We start from the raw sequence: 14,297 nt of genomic DNA on the forward strand, positions 1-14,297 counted from the left end.
TCTTAAAACCAGTTGTATCAATAAAATCACACCTAAAGTTTACCCAAGTGCTTCCTACATGCTTATATGCACAACATTGTTTGATCTTTACAGCTCTCCATTTCCACAGGCACTGTTATTAACCTTACCTTAGAAATGAGGAATACCAGCTTTGAGCAGTAAATTGTCGGCACCAGACCACGCATCTGGTAAATGTCAGGGACCAGCTTTGACTGCAAGTGTTCGGCCCCCAAAGCCTGTACTTTTGGCCCCATGCTATGGAATCTAAGAGCATGGTCTTGAACCAACCAGTTGGAAGTGCAGCTCAGTGCCAACCAAAAATTGGTAGGTGATTATTTCTTAATTATAGCCAAAGTGAAAGACCAACATAAGCAACCAAGCATAAAAGAGCTGGTAAGATGTAGATCATGATTTCAGGGGAAAGTAATATAAACTACCCACAGAACATTTTGGAATATATGTTAAGATTTTTTTTTAAGATCAGCAGATACTCTGTGTTTATTTTCAACTTCATAAAACCCTCCTGTTTTCCCCTTCCTCCATTTTTCAACACCTCCCTCCCTCTGCACACACAGCCCAAGTGACTGGTGAGGAGAACATGGACCATATAGTCCCTCATGCACCTGACACACTTTCCATGACTTCATCTTTATAAACATCATGCTGACACTGAGGACTGCTTTGACTAATGTGGAAAACCTCAATAATTCTGGGAAACCTCACAATAAAAAATAATTAATAGGGTCTTGCTCTCCCTTTTTCTCTCCCCTATGCCCTTCAAGATCACCTCCCAAATCAGTCTCAACCTCACATAAAAATTGAACCACACCATCCGTATTAAACCCACAGTGACAAGGCCATTAAAAATACAGTTATTTTATAAGACCAGAGGTACCATTAAAAATGTGACAGTTACTCACAATCTTTCCAGTATGATTCACTCTCAGTTTTTTTTCCCATTTATCACATACTTTGGGTATTTTCATACTATCAAAAATATCAGCTGGGAGAAGGCCCTTTTCCATCAGCGTGACCACCGCAAGAGACCAACCGTGCCAGCAGTCAGCAGATTTTACTCAAACCAGAAGATAAAAAGAGATCCACAGAACTGTGTGATTCTCTGAGAGATATGGCCACATTCCCCATCTCGTTACTCATCCGTCAAGCATCCGTATGGCTTCCAGTTGAAGTCTGTTCCTCCCTCCAGCACATCCTGTTGGTATTTTCTTAATCATGCTCTGCTAACGGGCAAGCGGAAAGGGAGTTGAGCAGAAGCTCCAGAAAGGTCCACAGTGACTTCACCATTATTAACTAATGTTGTTTATGGAACTTCCTTTAAAGGGCCAAAACTTTATGATGTGTATAGCACCGACGATAAAAGCACTCGGAGATCAATCTCTCCCTTATTTGCTTTTGTCTTTCACTGGACCGGAGCATCTTAGAAAAACAAGTTGCCCCAGTGGCTGAGATTTATGGTGTCTCAAGTTTATACACATCATATCATTAGACAAGGTTCAACATGCAAGGTGCTTTCTGGTCACACTTAAAGATGACCCTGCATTTTCGATTAAAATAAAAAAGTCCAGCTTTGGCGGGAAGAAGCACTGAGGGTTCAACTTGACCCTCCCACTTCAAACACAATGGGTTCTTGAACTTGACACAAACTCACTGGGTCACATGTCACTCAGCCAGTCACAGCCCACAAAGGCAACTTGTGGAAACTGGTTGCTCCGTGCTGGGACTGGCCAAAGCGATAAATTGCTTTTATTTGTTCACATCTGGATATTGGAGGAAAGCTTTCCACGTTCCTGACTGATCCTTGTGAACATTCATTCATCAGGCAGCAAATGTAAAAACTTAAAATGGGAGTGGAATATTGAAAACAAAAAAATTGGTCTATGACTGATTTGCTGCAATGTGAAAACAGAACACATTTAAAAACTTGTTAAGAAAAAAGGCATGCTGCTTCCGCAATGTCTATTCTGATAAGAATACTTTCAGTTAGAAAATTAAATTCCTAGCTGACAAAAATAAAATTGAAGGATGTCCTGAATTTCTTAAATTTCAAAAATTAGTTGTGTATATGCATGCTCATTTAAGGAAGAAGTGAGTTTTCAATTTTATACTTCTTTTCTGTTTCCTTGAAGCTAGTTTATTAATGTTACCAAGAGTAAGTATTTGTGAATTCATTTGAGGAATACTGAATTTTATATCTACTGGGGATACTGAAAGCTGCTGTTCTTGAAACACACTGACTATTTTTACTCTCTTTTCCTCTTGCTTTTATAAGCAAGAGTATAAAACACAAAATTGTCATTGTGCAACTCTCAGCAACCCTTGCTACCCTTAACACATTCTTTTGTCTTCAACTACATTAAGACCATGTTATTAATATTTCAGGATTCTTAGAAAGGATCTCTCAAAATATAGTAGTAGTTTTTCATGCACACAGCCATTTCACTGCCTACACTCAAAATGACCTTCTAAATTGATGGCTGAGTACATTTCTTTGCTCTGTGTGGTTCACAGCCTTGCAGCATTTGCTGCATGAATGTGTAAGTACATCCCATGTTTATTCGCCACTTATTTGCATCTTAAAATCTACACTGCATCTTCCATTCTAAACAAAATCTCCATGAAACGTGTATAGCAAGCATTGACATGTGCTATGCTTTTCCATCATTCTCTTTTAGGTGCAAACTATTCCACTACAGTTTTGAAGGATAGTGACTTGGTAAGTGGGTTTGGAGAGAGCACACCCAAGAGATGCTTTCCTTCTGCCCTCTTGCTGGTGAAGATTCACTAGATGGGGTACAGTAGAAGGAGTGCTTTACTTGAGCTCATATATGCCATTGCGGGAAAATTAGTTCACATATGCCATGCAAAACTTTCTTTTCCTTTAGCTTTGCCTTAATAATTTTTTTCTGCTGCCTTTAAATAAAAGAAGATACTAATAAATGAGAGTGCAGAAGAGAAACAAAAACTTTTCTATCATTGCCTCACTCAATACCATGCAGTAGCAGGAGAATCTTCTGTACACGTTTCCCTGTGGAATACAGCACTTACATAGAACTACTTTTGTTTAAAAACAGTAACAAAATAGTTCTTAAGGCTAGGTAGTATCTGCAGGATTTCTTAGTGTATAGATGAGGTATGGACTTCCCTGGTGGCTCAGACGATAAAGAATATGCCTTCAATGCAGGAGACTCGGGTTAGATCCCTGGGTCAAGAAGATTCCCTGGAGAAGAGAATGGCTACCCACTCCAGTATTCTTGCCTGGAGAATTCCATGGACAGAGGAGCCTGGCAGGCTACAGTCCATGGGGTCACAAAGAGTCAGATACGACTAAAGGACTAACACACACACACACACACACACGAGGTGTACTGCTCAATTTAAGGAACTAGTCATTACATATAAATATTTAGTCATTTTTCTCCTTTTTTAGAGAAATACAGAAAGATTGATAGTACCTGATTGCCTTTATAGTTCATCTTTTAAGCTATTTTATAAAAACTTGCTAATGATCATATCAATTGTGATGAGATAGCAAGCATTCATTGAGCATTTATAATGTTTACATGCATTATTTCATTTAATCTTCACAACAATCCTGTGAGATTGAAGCTTTTCATTTTCCATTTGGCAAATGAAACAATTGAGGGTTTGGGGTAACTTGTCCAGGGTCACACAGTTAAGTGGTGGGGTCAACATCAGGTTCTTCTAAAAGTTTTCATGTAGTTATACAAAGTTATGACTGACTTCAAGCAAAAATGTGACATTGATATAATTGAGTGCTGGGGAAACAGAGGTGGTCCTGTCTTCTGTTTGTTCACCCCCAGGCCATCCGGTTGCTACCTTCATCAGTCACATATCTGTAACCCACTTTCCAGGTCCACATCCTTCAAAGCTGCCCTGTTTAATAAGGTAACGACTGGCCACAGGTGGCCCCGGGGCACTTGAAATGTGCCTGGTCCGAATAAGTGTGAAATACACACAATATTTCAAAGGCAAGAGATGAGGGTTTGATCCCCAGGTCAGGAAGATTGCCTGGAGAAGGAAATGGCAACCCACTCCAGTATTCTTGCCTGGGAAATCCCATGGACAGAGGAGCCTGGTGGGCTACAGTTCATGGGGTCACAAAGAGTCAGACACGACTCAGCACACACACACACACACACACACACACACACACACACACACACACTTCAAAGCTTTAGTACTCAAAAAGGAGAAATAACAATAATTTTTATATTGATTATATATTGAAGCAATATTCTGGATATGCTAAGTTAAATAAAATACCATTAAGTTTAATTTAACTTTTTAAATTTTACATTTTTGAATTTAGCTACTAAACCCCATACACTATATTTCTATTGGGCAATGCTATGCTAGAGTCTGGACTATGAAGTCTTGTGTGTGTATGTGTGTGTGCGTGTGTGTGTGCGTGTGCGCGCACAAGTGAGAGTGCGCGCGCACAAGTGAGAGTGCGCAACTCTCTTGCAAATGATGGGGTCTGACTGTGGTGGGGGATTTAACACCATCACCCAAGGACTTTTATTCAAACTGACCCTGAGCCCACCTCTGGGAGGCTGATTTACTTCTATTTAAGCACTGCTCTTAGGCAGCTGCCTAATTTGAAAAAAACCTAATTTGTGCTAAAGTACTAACAAATAAACATTAATGTGTTAAAAATTACCTTCCTAGGTAACGAATTTGCATTTTAATTTGGAGTCTCCAGAAGGTCAAAGCTGAAATTCCAACAGTGGCTCCCTTGGGGAAATCTGAGCCGTTTATACAAACTGATTCTGGGGGAACATTTTGCTCTGGGAGGCTTATGGGTCCCTCTAACTGTATCGTGTGGGTGGGACACTAGGCACACACTTCCAGACTTGTGGGCTTCGCTGATAGCTCAGTTGGTAAAGAACCTGCCTGCAATGTAGGAGACCCCGGACAGATTCCTGGGTCGGGAATCTCCGCTGGAGAAAGGATAGGCTATGACTGAATCGACTGAGCATGCATGCATGCAGACCTGTACTACAGGAAGTTCTGCCTTTTGTGTACTGAATATACAGTAGCTTCAATATGCTTAGGAATTTGTTTTAAATATATCAAAGTTAAGTAATGACCATTACACCAAGTTGAAAGTGAAAGCGTTAGTCACTCAGATGTGTCCGAATCTTTGCGACCCCATGGACTGTAGCCCACCAGGCTTCTCTGTCCATGTGATTCTCTGGGCAAGAATCCTGGAGTGGGTAGCCATTCCCTTCTTCAGGGGACATTTCCAACTAAGGGATTGAATCCGAGTCTCCTGTTCTGCGGGCAGATTCTTTAACCTCTGAGCTATCAGGGAAGCCCACAAGTCTGAGCCACCAGGGAAGATATTGTTACCAAGTTAGTTTCAGATTAATTGATTCACTTGTTAAACTGTATATTATATGATGGACTGCAAGAAGATCCAACCAGTCCATTCTAAAGGAGATCAGTCCTGGGCTTTCTTTGGAAGGAATGATGCTAAAGCTGAAACTCCAGTACTTTAGTCACCTCATGCGAAGAGTTGACTCATTGGAAAAGACTCTGATGCTGGGAGGGATTGGGGGCAGGAGGAGAAGGGGACGACAGAGGATGAGATGGCTGGATGGCATCACTGACTCGATGGACATGAGTTTGAGTGAACTCCGGGAGTTGGTGATGGATAGGGAGACCTGGCGTTCTGTGATTCATGGGGTCACAAAGAGTTGGACACGACTGAGCGACTGAACTGAACATAAGAGGATTTCTCAAGAGTAAAGAAATCTGTCATAGAAAGTTTCTGGGGACTTCCTTGGTTGTCTAGTGGTTAAGATTGTGTGCTCCCAGTGCCAGGGACAAAGGGTTCAATGCCTGGTCAGGGAACTAAGATCCTGCATGCCACACAGCACAGCCAAAAGAAAAGAAAAATACATACAAAAATAAAAGTTTAAAAACATAAAAACAAAAATAAAATGAGGTCTCTAAAGAGGGTTTCTGGGGTTCCTAGGTGGTGCTAGTGGTAAAGAACCTGCCTGACAATGCTATCGCAGGAGACGTAAGAGACATGCCTTCGATCCTGGGTTGGGAAGATCCTCTGGAGAAGGAAATGGCAACCCACTCCAGTATTTTTGCCTGGAAAATCCCATGAACAGAGGAGCCTGGAAGGCTATAGTCCTTGGGGTCACAAAGAGTTGGACACGGCTGAAGTGACTTAGTAGTGGATAGCAGTGGGAGAGAGGGTTTCTGCTTTCAGATTTTTGCTAAACTGTGCAATCTCCAGCCATCTTTGGGGAAGCTGTGAACAATAACAGATCCCCCACAATACAGATGGGAAAGCTGAGGCAGAGAGGTTAAAGATGTGCCCAAGGCAAGGTTGCTTTTCTAACCTAGGCAGTGTAGTTGAATCTATAAATCAGGCGTATAAATCTCTTCTCATGCTTTTGAAAGCTATAGGTAAAGATGCACAGTTGTTACAGGGAAATGGGGCTATGCTTTGGGACCACCCGACTCTATTTCATTCAGAAATAGCAAAACAGTGGCAAAACCACACTGTCCTGTCATCTGCCTTCCACAACTGGTTTTCCTGATACATGTTTGAATTGACTATTTTAAGAAAATTTCCTGATCATCTAATCCAGGAGTAGGCAAACATCTCTGTAAAGAGCTCTCCTGCGCGCTCAGTCGCATTCGATTCTTTGCAAAACCATGGCCGCCCTGCCCATAGGATTCTCTGGACAAGAATACTGGAGTGAGTTGCCATTTCCTCCTCCAGGGGATCTTCCCAACTCAGGGATTGAACCTGAGTCTCCTGCATCTCCTGCAACGGCAGGCAGATTCTTTACCACTGAACCAGCTGGGAAGCCCTGTAAAGAGCTAGATAGTAAATAATTTAGGCTTTGCGGGCCAAGGGGAAGACCAAGGATATTAAGAAGGTACTCGTATAACAAGATAAAATTGTGAGAAATTTTTACAAGTTTTTACTGATAGAATTCAAAATGTAATAGTAACAATTAAGTGCTATTTGCTCATGAGAATGGAGTTCCTAACTGGAGGGATATTTTATACAATTGGGGTTCAAAGAAAGTGTTCCTTATTATTAAATCAATTGCAAATGCCATCTATAAAAATCATTCTTAGCTCTTAGATCATAAAAACAGGTGTCAGATCTGGGGGTCACACTTTGTCAACATTAAATCTAGTGCAACATATTCCTTTTTGAGATGAATGACTTGACCACCCCACTTCTTTTGCAACATACGAGGATCAAGCCTGGAATCCAAGGTTCCTAAATCTCTGTTATTCTGCAGTGTTTCCTGGAGTTCCAAGCAGCTACTAATCTGCGACATGATAGAATGCAGAGGCAAAGGGAAGGCAATTGAGCAAAATTACTTGAACAATAGTTCAGAGATAAGACAGAGCCCAGGTTCCTCCTCCAGGGCTATACAGGACAATCGGATAGACATCTCTGAGTTCTTTAGGAACGCAGGTCCCCACCCAGATGGAAAACAGAACTCCAGAGACCCCAGCCTGATTGGAATCAGAAAGTTAATAATTATGATTCCTGGAACACTACCTCACCACTAACCAATCAGAAGAAAGTCATACACCCTGCAGCAATCACCCCAAACACTGCCTTTCAAAAACCTTCCTGGAAAACCAAATTAAAAGTAAATGTCCTTAATCTAGTACTGAGTCAAATTACCATACCAGGAGGTAAGATAATTAATAAAAAGTTTATTCTTTTGTACCAATGGTTTAAGAAAGGGATGCAGCCTGATTTGAGAGTTGATGTGCTGATTAAGTGAGATAATAAATATGAAGTGAAGCACAGTGTCCAGTGTGTATTAACTGCTCATTAAAAGGGTAACTTATACTACAGTAGGATGTTTAACAGGTTGAAAAGGTGCAGATAATCCATACATTTAAAAACATATAATAAATATATCAAACTCCAGTTTTTGTCTCTTTTTTAATAGAACTGGATATAATTTCAAAACCATTGTGAAATAACATGTTCAGTGTTTTATTTCCCTTGTTAACATGACATGGAAAACCTTGAATTCTGGCTCATAGCACTGGCAGCTTATTTGGACAAGATCATTTTATTTTAAAAATATGTAAACACATTTTTAAAATTAAGTAAATCACTGAGTTGGGTTTTGAGGTTTCTTTTTTCTATCAATAGTTGATGAGACAGACGATCTCCTACAGCAAATCACAGTTCCGTCCTATTTTCTACCCTCTATTTCCTTCCATTGTTTCCACTCCTACCTTGGAGTTAGCTTTCATAAAAATAGACAAAGAGGGGAAAAAATTACAGAAAAATCTACACCAAAAATTGACTTGCTCTTTCGAGAACAGAATGCAGTATAATCCCATAAATAGGTAGGTAATTCTAAAATGTCAGTCGTAGCCGGTTTTCACATAAGATGCAATAAATCCTCTAGAAGCAAGTTCACATAAAGCCTGCTAAATTTAAATTAACTCCATAAAAAGTATTGAACACAAGCAAAAAGAATGCAATAGAGAAATGACTTATTATTTTCCCTGCCTGCCTCAAAAACAGACAGTCTAATTACTTGAGGAGCTATTTCTCTTCGGAGAATTTGCTGGGATTCAATGTGAACAGCAGAAGTTCCAAAGAAGACAAAGTGGAAGTTCCAAAGAAGACAAACACGGAGGAGAAGAAAATTAATTAGTAGACTCAGCATAAGACATTATTCCACTACCAGAAACTGCTTAGAAGAAGCCCTCCTCTGAACACTCGTAAAGGAACTGACTCAGATGAAGGCTGCTAGCTCTAATCTTTGGCGGTATCAGTTTGGGATTCTCTCTCAGGGGAGAATTGTTAAGAGCGCCAACAAAGGCAGTTAGGCTTCCAAATTTAGATGTAAGTGACTTGACTGGTAGGACAAATGAAGAGCTTCAGTATTCTTGAAAGAGACTAGAATCTATTCTAATCTTAAAGCCCAGAGGTTACTACCAGAATTGATCACGCTGAAGCTAGAAACTTCAGCTTGACCTTTACAATTTTCTAAGATGTGAGTTAATAATACATATTTATAATAAATCAGAGCAGAGAACTGCTAGACATAAATAAGTTATTTCAACTTTATAGGGGACAACAATGTTAAAATAGAAGGCAGCATGCAAACTATGCAAATCACTACATACATATTTAATATGTAGTTTGTTAAATAAAGATTCTTTACTCTCACCTCTAACCTTTGTTCTTATGCTTCCCCTCAAGACACTGAACATTTGCTATGTTTAAAAAAAATCATGGATTTCAATATTGCCTTCAAAAACAATTAGACTGTTTCAAGGAAACAATCTAATCCCCAGAGGTCTACAAATTTTGTGGATATTTTCTTTTTATTTCAAACTAAATTTCACATATCCATAACCGTGACTTTCTTTGGTAAAATTTGAGATTAAAGATTGATTTCTTTTCAATTTATTGTTCCAAATTTATTGAAGATATACATATGAGTGTGTTGAGCAGAACTTAAAAGATTTATTTTTATAAGTCTTTCTTATTTCTTACTTTTCTAATATATAAAAGTTTATATCGGGGCTTTCCCAGGTGGCTCAGTGCTAAAGAATTTGCCTGTGAATGCAGAAGATGCAGGTGATGTGAGTTCAATCCCTGGGTTGGGAAGATCCCCTGGAGAAGGAAATGGCAACCCACTCCAGTATTCTTGGCTGGAAAATTCCACAGACAGAGGAGTCTGGCGGGCTAGAACCCATGAGTTTGTGAAGAGTCGGACATGACTGAACAGCTGAGCACACATGCACAAAAGTTTAAGAAAGGAAACAAGTGTAAGGTAAAAAAAATTACAACCATCTATATATTTCTTTATATTATTATAAAGAAAAAATATCAAGAAAACCAAATATTGAAGATAAACTAAATGTAGAAAGGGTATAATTATGTTTTTACTTTTTAATATTATCATTATGTTGTCATTGTTTAGTCACAAAGTCATGCCCAACTATTTGCAACGCCATGGACTATAACCCGCCAGGCTCTTCTGTCCATGGGATTTCCCAGGCAAGAATATTGGAGCAATTTGCCATTTCCTTCTCCAAGGATCTTCCTGACATAGGGATAGAACCCGAGTCTCTTACAATGGCATGCGGATTCTTTACTGCTGAGCAGGCAGCTTGTGGGATCTTAGTTCTCCAACCAGGGACTGAACCTGAGCCCTAACATTGAAAAAGCTTAGTCCTAACCACTGGATGCCAGGGAATTCCCTGTGTTTTTAAAAACATGTAATCCCTGCCTTGAACTTGAATATAAAATTACTGAAAATATATGGGTTTATATAGCAGCAATAAATGCTACTATATAATGCTCCATCCTCACCACTGATAATACATTAATCACAGTGATGACATGCGACTCTGAAGCCATTAACACGGAACTTGATTACCCCTGGCATTTCAAAGAAGGACCACCTTTTTAACGAGTTGTGCTATTGCCTTCTTTGCCCCTTGATATTTGGGGTACATAAAGACTAGTGGTTCATTCATTACACATCCACTGATTTCAAATACAAGGTCAGAGCACTGAATAAAGGAAGCAGCTATGTTTTCTTTCACGCCTCACACTCCATCGTCTGAATTTAATACTTGAATCATTATGTAAAAAAGTCATCCATTAGTAGGTATGCACATCTGTTCATTCATTTGACCATTCATGTTCGAACAAACATTTATTAATTATTATTATAATACTTTTGTTGAGCCTTTATAATAAGAGTATTAGTAACACTGATAGCAAGTATTTGTTGAGCACATACTAAGTGCAATAGGGTTGGGAAATGTGAAGCTGTTGCCTTCAGGAAGGGAGCAGACCATGGCTCACACTCCCGTCTCAATGATGCTCTCTGGTAGAGGGCATCCTTTATGGGGGCCTTTCCTATGCACCTAACCCAAGACTATCTGCTTATAAGAAGGAACTTGAGTAGAAAGACGGCATCTATAAGAATGGGTGACCCTTTAAGTAGAGTGTTCCTGAAGGAAAAAGAGTTTGGTCACAAAGTTGGTTCTACCCAGAAGAAAATAAAACAAGACTTAGTGACTGCTAGCCAGGGACAGATCATGGTGGTGGGCGCTCTAAGTTTTTATCTGACTGATTTAGACAAGTCCCCTCTTTTTAGGAGGATCACAGCCCAGTTAGGGATTCTCTCATTAACTCAATGTACATCTTACACTTGCTATTTCTCCATTTAGAAGCAAAGGTTATAAGGGAACGAATGAAATATATTCCAAAGCCAAGGCCAGACCAAGAGAAACACATGTTAAATAATCATTTGATTAACTCCGACAGCGTCGCCACTCATTGTCATCCAAACGACTTGCCAGCCTGAATTGTCACAAATCATGATTTATGTGGCTGAAATGACTGCAGTAATAACTGCTCAGTGCCCCCTCGTCTTTTTTGTTATGTTGACGGGGCCGGAGGAGCTCAGAAGAAGAGGAAGAAAAAGAAGCTTTACAAGATTCACCATTGCAGTTATCACCGATGCATGCAATTCTCTGCTGAGGTTTTTGATTGTGGGTCTCTTCACATTTACTTCTTGAATATTATTGTATTGTATTGAATAGTTTGAGGGAGTTTTAAAATTCTGAGTACTCATGACTAAAAAGGGATTTATACAGAATGGATATGATTGGGTTAAACAGTTGTTTTATTTTTGGTATTGCATGTAGTAGATCAATGATTTTATTTAACTATCTGCCAGAATTGAGTATTATAGATGTTTAACTATTTCAACATTGCTCACATCTGAGGAGAGCAAAAACAAAATCCCAAGGAACTCCTTCCAGAGGCCTAGTCTAGACTAAGTGAAATTTATGGGGCATATGCACCATCTGTTTTTGGTGCGGTATACAAACAATACGAGAGATTAGAGCAAGAACCATGACTTCACTATCATACAGAATAGTGTAAAAAACAAATATCGCAGATTAACATATACATGTAGAATTTAGAAAAATAGTATGGATGAAATTATTTGGAGAGCAGAAACAGAGACCCAGACATAGAGAACAAACATATGGATACCAAGGGGGAAAGAGAGGTACGATGAATTGGGAAACTGGGATTGGCATACATACACTAACTACATATAAAATACATAAGCAATGAGAACTGACTATACAGCACAGGGAAGTCTCCTCAGTGCTCCGTCGTGACCTCAATGGGAAGGAAATCCAAGGAAGATGGGGTATACATATACGTGTGGTGGTTCACGTTGCTGAACAATAGAAACTAACAACATTGTAAAGCAACTAGAGTCCCATAAGATAAAATAGTGTACCAGCACTATACTTTCTAATCGGATAGTGCTAATACCAACTCACTCTCTCCCACTGACTCAGTTATACTCCTGCAAGCTGCAGGGCGGGGGATGGGGTGGATTTGATCATTTATCTAATGGTTTTTGAACACACCAGGTTGACAGATCAGGCTCCCAAGAAATCAGTTTGAAGTGCTAGCAGGAATACTAGCTAGCACTTAACTTAACTTAACTTAACAGGGAGAGCCCACGTGCATCCACCTGGGCAACGAAGACCTAACAACCGGCCTGGGCTCACCTCTGGGTAGGAAAGCAGCCAAGCTGCATGTTCACGGATCTGAGCTCCACAGCACTGGGACAATCTCTTTGCTTTCATCAGATCCCCTCTAGTTAAAGCACAAAGAGCAGACCTCCTTTACAGTATATGGTCCTTACAGTACGGCAGGTGGGGCTGGTCAGGGCCAGTCTCCAGTCCTCCGTACAGTACAACAGGTCAGGTAGGCCCCACCCTCAGGGGCTCTGGGAGGTTCTTTGGCTGAAAGTGTTTTGGCAGACTCAGCTTTCTCTGTCATCAGTTTGAATTCATGGGAAAGGGCAAGACGCCAAAAGTGCTTGCAGGTGAATTCTTTGTCCCTTTCAAGTGCATCTGACTTACACAGATGACTTATATGGGTGTTTATCTTATGTTGGGAAGGATTATCAGTTAGGTCAGTAAATCTCTTCCAGGTATAAATTATAAATCACAAGCAAGAATGCCAGGGGAAACAGAAGTCATAATCTGTTTGTATCTCATCCCAAATATCAAACACAAGTAATCACGATGAAAACAAAAACAAGCTAATAAAAACAAAAACAAGACTATGATGCTGACAAGTTCCCACAGTGTTGGGTCATGAGGAAAGAGTGGGACAACTTTTGTGTGTAACATATAGATGGGGTGACAGTGAGGAATAGAACAAATCAGGTTTATTGACAAATACAAAAGAACTGAATTTTACCAACATAACCTAAATTCATTTCAGACAGACAAAAGTCCTTATTGATCTAAAACAAATTTCTGGAGTAACTTTCAAAAATGATTATAAGCAGCATGGGAAACAAAACTTTTTGTTAGGATTCTACAGATATTTATAAGACTGCAGCCAACCTGGATTTTGGGAAATAGTTTAATTTCTTTACTAATTACACTTCCTTTCTGTACATCACAAAACAGTTGAAAATCATTAAAAGTCCCTCGGAACAGCTGTCAAAAGTAGATCAGTTTTGTGTCTGGAAAGCGGAGACCAGAAAAGCTGTATTTTATTTATTAGAATAGAAAACTTTTTCCTAGGCCTGAGGCAGGATCATTCTGAATGAGGTCCAGATTTGAAGACGTTAAAAAAAAAAAAAAAAAATGAAGTCATAAATCCTCCTCCCAGAAGAGAAGAAAAGGAAAGCATTAAAAAAATTTAGCAGGTGGGTGATCATCTCCACGAACAAAATGAATTTTTTTTTCCTCACGGCTATGTCAAGGTTACACTTGGTATGTCAGAAACACGACCGGGAATTCATTCCTAGCATATGTAGAAGTGCATGAAATGAGTCCAAAGGCCAGGCTGTGGGGGGACAGACCTGGGTTCCAGTCCCAGCATTCACCAACTGAAGGTCTCTGGGCCTCCATTTCCTCTGAGGACACCAGACTACATAATTTATAAAATCTCTTTTTAAACTTCGAAAGTTCTACGTCTATACTCCTCCTGTGATCTGATAGACACAATGATTCTGATTGCCAAGCACCAGGCTCCTCTGTCCATGGGATTCTCCTGGCAAGAATATTGGAGTGGGTAGCCACTCCATTCTCCAGGGTATCTTACCGACCTAGGGATTGAGTTCATATCTCCTGCATTGCAGGCGGATTCTTTACCAACTGAGCCACCAGGGAAGCCCTGTTTTAATACACACTAAAGTAATTTACAATTTGGTTCAAAGGCTGTT

At 39.9% G+C, this 14,297-nt stretch overlaps 1 protein-coding gene across 4 annotated transcripts in view; it reads right to left on the reverse strand.

Moving 5' to 3' along the window:
- Positions 1–14,297, reverse strand: part of EPHA4 (EPH receptor A4) — a 159,898-nt gene that overhangs the window by 95,353 nt on the left and 50,248 nt on the right. The window lies entirely within an intron of this gene.

This window comes from Bubalus kerabau, chromosome 3 (genome assembly GCF_029407905.1).
Source record: "Bubalus kerabau isolate K-KA32 ecotype Philippines breed swamp buffalo chromosome 3, PCC_UOA_SB_1v2, whole genome shotgun sequence".
In the NCBI taxonomy this organism is placed as follows: Eukaryota; Metazoa; Chordata; class Mammalia; order Artiodactyla; family Bovidae; genus Bubalus; species Bubalus kerabau.